A 6,214-nucleotide genomic window follows, 5' to 3' on the forward strand; every position below is an offset into this window, starting at 1 on the left:
TGATTTGGAGACATCAGCTTGGGCTGAAGTGGAGGTGGAGGCTCATGCAGCAATGCTGGGCATTCCTGGGCATACTTTTGCTTTGACAAGGGCTCAGATCAAGAAGCAAAAAGGACAGGGAAACTTGGATCCTGGAACAATGGACCAAGTGCTCCCAAAAGCTAGGGGTAGGAAGGGTAAATCCTTGCCCACTATCCCTCCCTCACCAGAAGATTCCCCTTTTGAGGAAGATGACTCCTCTCCCTGTGCAGAACCTACACTAGATGAGCTGGCAGCAAACACTGCTGAGCTTTTGGGTGCAGGGGGGCCTGCTAGGGAAGAGCGAAGTGTGGCACAGCAGACCTGCCCTACACTAGAGGGTATAAGACAGCAAGCTGTCAAACAGCAGAATGGGGATGTCAGTGATAGCCATAATGTGTATTGGGAAGACAACCTCCTGTATACTGAATCAAGGGACCCTAAACCTGGAGCTGCCAGGAGATTGGTCATCCCTTTGCAGTACAGGGAGTTTCTTCTTACCTTGGCACGTGACATTCCTTTGGCTGGGCATTTGGGCCAGAGTAAAACTTGGGACAGGCTTGTTCCCCTGTTTCACTGGCCCCATATGTCAGAGGACACCGAAGAGTTTTGTCGGTCTTGTGTGACCTGCCAAGCCAGTAGCAAGACTGGTGGCACTCCAAAGTCCCCCTTAATTCCACTTCCTGTGGTTGGAGTGCCCTTTGAAAGGGTAGGGGTTGACATAGTTGGCCCCCTTGGCCCTCCAACAGCTTCAGGCAATAGATTTATCCTGGTGGTAGTGGACCACGTCACTAGGTATCCTGAAGCAATCCCCTTAAGGACCAATACAGCTCCTACAGTGACAAAGGCCCTCCTGGGAATCTTTTCCAGAGTGGGCTTCCCTAAGGAAGTGGTGTCAGACATAGGTATAAACTTTATGTCTGCATACCTCAAAGCAATGTGCAAGGAGTGTGATGTAACATACAAGTTCACTACTCCTTATCATCCACAAACAAATGGTCTGGTTGAGAGGTTTAATAAAACTCTCAAATGTATGATAATGGGACTCCCTGAAAAACTCAGAAGGAGATGGGATGTCCTGTTACCTTGACTCCTTTTTGCTTACAGGGAGGTACCCCAAAAAGGAGTGGGCTTTAGCCCCTCAAACTCCTCTTTGGGCATCCTGTGAGAGGTCCCCTTGCACTTGTTAAGGAGGGTTGGGAACAACCTTCAAAAGCTTCTAAACAGGACATTGTGGACTATGTGTTTAGCCTAAGATCAAGAATGGCTGAATACATGAAAAGGGCCAGTAAAAACCTTCAGGACAGCCAGGAGCTGAAAAGCAATGGCATTACCAGAAGGCTGTCCTGACCCAGTACCACCCAGGACAGAAGGTGTGGGTATTGGAGCCTGTGGCCTCAAGAGCACTCCAGGACAAATGGAGTGGACCCCATCTAATTGTTGAGAAAAACGGTGAGGTTACCTACTTGGTAGACCTGGGCACTGCCAGGAGTCCCCTTAGGATGCTCCATGTCAACCGCCTAAAACCTTACTATGATAGGGCTGATTTCACCCTGCTCCTGGCAACTGAGGAGGGACAAAAAGAAGAGAGTGACCCTATCTCTGATCTCTTCTCCACCACTGAAGCTGATGACTTAGTGGAGGGAGTAGTACTTGCAGATTGTCTTACTGCTGAACAGAAAGACAACTGTGTAAATCTTTTAAGTCAGTTTTCTGAACTCTTCTCACTGATACCAGGTACCACTACTTGGTGTGAGCATACAATCAATACTGGAGACAGTGTACCTGTCAAAAGTAAGATTTATAGGCAGCCTGACCATGTCACGGACTGCATTAAACAAGAGGTTCAGAAAATGTTAGACTTAGGAGTGATTGAGCCTTCAGAAAGCTCATGGGCTAGCCCAGTTGTGCATGTTCCAAAATCTCACAGTAAGGACGGAAAAAGAGAGATGAGGTTTTGTGTTGACTATAGAGGGCTCAACCAAGACAGATGCTCACCCTATACCCAGGGCAGATGAGCTGATAGATACACTGGCTTCTGCCAAGTATCTAAGCACTTTTGATTTAACTGCAGGGTATTGGCAGATTAAACTATCAGAAGATGCTAAACCCAAAACTGCATTTTCAACCATTGGAGGGCACTATCAATTCACTGTAATGCCCTTAGGTCTGAAGAATGCACCTGCCACTTTTCAAAGGTTGGTGAACACAGTCCTGCAAGAGTAGTAAGCTTATAGTGCAGCATATCTGGATGATATAGCTGTCTTTAGCTCCACCTGGGGTGATCACCTGGTCCACCTATGGAAAATTTTGGAGGCCCTGCAAAAGGCATGCCTCTCTATCAAGGCCTCAAAGTGCCAGATAGGGCAGGGGAAAGTGGTTTATCTGGGCCACTTGGTAGGTGGGGAACAGATTAACCACTGCAGGGGAAGATCCAGACCCTTATGGAATGGGCTCCCCCTACAAATCAAAGCCAGGTGAGAGCCTTTTTAGGTCTCACAGGGTACTATAGGGGGGTCATCGGGAATTATGACTCCATTGCAGCTCCTCTTAATGACCTCACTAGTAAGAAGATGCCCAAAATGGTATTGCAGACAGCTAGCTGTCAAAATGCTTTTGATGAGCTCAAACTGGCTATGTGCTCTGCACCTGTCCTACAAAGCCCTTGCTACTCCAAAAAGTTCATAGTCCAGACTGATGCTTCTGAACTGGGGGTTGGGGCAGTGCTATCACAGCTTAATACTGAGGGCCAGGATCAACCTGTTGCTTTTATCCGCAGGAGGTTTACCCCTAGAGAAAAGCGTTGGTCTGCCATAGCGAGGGAGGCCTTTGCTGTAGTCTGGGCACTGAAAAAGTTGAGGCCATACCTGTTTGGTACTCACTGTGTTGTTCAGACAGACCACAAACCTCTACTTTGGCTAAAACAAATGAATGGTGAAAACCCTAAATTGTTGACGTTGTCTATCTCCCTACAGAGAATGGACTATACAGTGTAACATAGACCTGGGAGTACCCACTCCAATGCAGATGGACTCTCCAGGTATTTCCACTTAGACAATGAAGACTCATCTGGGCAAGGTTAGCCTTCTTGTCCCTCGTTTGGGGGGGAGGGTTGTGGTGGAAAGTACCATCTTCCCTGGCATGTTACCCCCATTTTTACTTGTGTGTATGTTTGTTTTTGCCTGTGTCACTGGGTTCCTGCTAGTCAGGACCCCAGTGCTCATAAGTTGTGCCCTGTATGTGTTCCCTATGTGGGGCCTAACTGTATCACTGAGGCTCTGCTAACCAGAACCCCAGTGTTTATGCTCTCTCTGCTTTTAAAATTGTCACTGCAGGCTAGTGACTAATTTTATCAATTCTGATTGGCACACCGGAATACCCTTATAATTCCATAGTATATGGTACCTAGGTACCCAGGGTATTGGGGTTCCAGGAGATCCCTATGGGCTGCAGCATTTCTTTTTTCACCCATAGGGAGCTCAGACAATTCTTACACAGGACTGCCACTGCAGCCTGAGTGAAGTAACGTCCACGTTATTTCACAGCCATTTTACACTGCACTTAAGTAACTTATAAGTCACCTATATGTCTAACCCTCACTTAGTGAAGATTAGGTGCAAAGTTACTAAGTGTGAGGTCACCCTGGCACTAGCCAAGGTGCCCCCACACTGCTCAGGGGAATTTCCCCGGAATATGTGAGTGCGGGGACACCATTACATGCGTGAACTACATATAAGTGAATACCTATGTGTAGCTTCACAATGGTAACTTTGAACATGGCCATGTAACATGTCTAAGATCATGGAATTTTTCCCCCAAGCCAAATCTGGTATTGGGGTGCCAATCCAATGCATCCCTAGGGCTCCAGCATGGACCCCGGGTACTGCCAAACTAGCTCTCTGGGGTTTTCTCTGCAGCTACTGCTGCTGCCAACCCTCAGACTGGTTTCTGCCCCCCTGGGGCCTGGGCAGCCCAGTCCCAGGAAGGCAGAACAAAGAATTTCCTCTGAGAGAGGGTGTTATACCCTCTCCCTTTGGAAATAGGTGTTAAGAGCCTGAGAGGAGTAGCCTCTCCTGGCCTCTGGAAATGCTTTGAAGGGCACAAATGGTGCCCTCCTTGCATAAACTAGTCTACACTGGTTCAGGGATCCCCCAGCCCCTGCTCTGGTGCAAAACTAGACAAAGGAAACGGGAGTGACCACTCCCCTGTCCACCACCACCCCAGGGGTGGTGCCCAGAGCTCTTCCAGTGTGTCCCAGACCTCTGCCATCTTGAATGCAGAGGTGTGGGGGCACAATGGAGAGCTCTAAGTGGCCACTGCCAGCAGGTGACGTTAGGTAGCCAATCCTCCTCTGAGAGCTAATATTTGGTCTCTCCTGTGGGTTTCTCTTCAGATAACGAATGCAAGAGCTCACCAGAGTTCCTCTGCACTTTTCTCTTCGACTTCTGCCAAGGATCGACCGCTGACTGCTCCAGGACACCTGCAAAACTGCAACAAAGTAGCAAGAAGACTACCAGCAAGATTGTAACGCCTAATCCTGCCAGCTTTCTCGACTGTTTCCTGGTGGTGCATGCTCTGAGGGTGTCTGCCTTCACCCTGCACTGGAAGTCAAGAAGAAATCTCCAGTGGGTCGATGGAATCTTCCCCCTGCCAATGCAGGCACCAAACTTCTGCATCACCGGTCCTCTGGGTCCCCCCTCATCTTGACGAGCGTGTTCCCTGTAATACAGGAGCTGGATCCAAGTGACCCCGACAGTCCAGTGGTCCGTCTGTCCACATTAGGTGGAGGAAAGTCCTTGCCCCCCCACGCCAGACATGAATCCTGTGTACTGGGTGATCTGCAGCTGCTAGAGCTTCTGTGCACTTTTGCAAGACTTCCTTCATGCACAGCACAGCCCAGGTTGCCAGCACTCCGTCCTGCATTGCCCAACTCACTGAGTTGGCCTCCAACTTCGTGGGACCCTCTTTTGTTGTGCTGAGACGACTGTCATGCTCAGATACTCTGAATGCCTGTACAGGTGCTTCTGTGGGTGCTGCCTGCTTCTGCATGGGCTCTCTCTGTTGCTGAGTGTCCCCTCTGTCTCCTCCTCCAAGAGACAACCTCCTGGTCCTTCCTGGGCCCTGGCAGCACCCAAAATCTCCAACCACATCTCTTGCAGCTAGCAAGGCTTGTTTGTGGTCTTTCTGTGAGGAAACAACTTTGCATCCTCCACCACACCGTGAGGCATCTTCTGAGCAAAGGAGAAGTTCCTGGCACCTACCGTTGTTGCGGAATCTTCAGTTTCTTCCATCCAGAGGCAGCACTTTTGCACCTTCCTCCGGGATTTAGTGGGCTCCTGCCCCTCCTGGGCACTTGCGTGTCTCTTGGACTTGGTCCCCTTCCTTTGCAGGTCCTCAGGTCCAGGAATCTGTCTTCAGTGCTTTGCAGTCAGTTGTTGTCTTTGCAGAATCCCCTATCTCGACTTTGCTGTCTTCCTGGGGTAGTAGGGTAACTTTACTCCTAATTTTCAGGGTCTTGGGGTGGGGTATCTTGTACACCCCAGTGACCCTCTACACACTACACTAGGCCTGGGGTCCATTCATGGTTCACATTCCACTTTTGGAGTATATGGTTTGTGTTGCACCTAGGCCTCTTTTCTCCTATTGCATTCTATTGTGCACTACTTTTCTAAGTGTTTTACTTACCTGATTTTGGTTTGTGTGTATATTTTGTGTATATTACTTACCTCCTAAGGGATTATATCCTCTGAGATACTTTTGGCATATTGTCACTAAAATAAAGTACCTTTATTTTTAGTAACTCTGAGTATTGTGTTTTCTTATGATATAGTGCTATATGATATAATTGGTATAGTAGGAGCTTTGCATGTTTCCTAGTTCAGCCTAAGCTGCTCTGCTATAGCTACCTCTATCAGCCTAAGCTGCTAGAACACTTCTAATCTACTAATAAGGGATAACTGGACCTGGCACAAGGTGGAAGTACCACTAAGTACCCACTATGAGCCAGGCCAGCCTCCTACAAGCTGCTTCTGGGGCCATGAAGACAAACTGTCAAAAGCCTTACTGATTTCTTCTGCATCCCACATCCCAGTGCAAGCCACTATGACCCATAATAGCACTTTACTTCAGTTATGCCTGTCTCCAACGGTGGGTTCAAACCTGCATTTTTTTTTTACCTCAGAGGACCAAAGGTGTT

This window comes from Pleurodeles waltl, chromosome 6 (assembly GCF_031143425.1).
Source record: "Pleurodeles waltl isolate 20211129_DDA chromosome 6, aPleWal1.hap1.20221129, whole genome shotgun sequence".
Taxonomy (NCBI): domain Eukaryota; kingdom Metazoa; phylum Chordata; class Amphibia; order Caudata; family Salamandridae; genus Pleurodeles; species Pleurodeles waltl.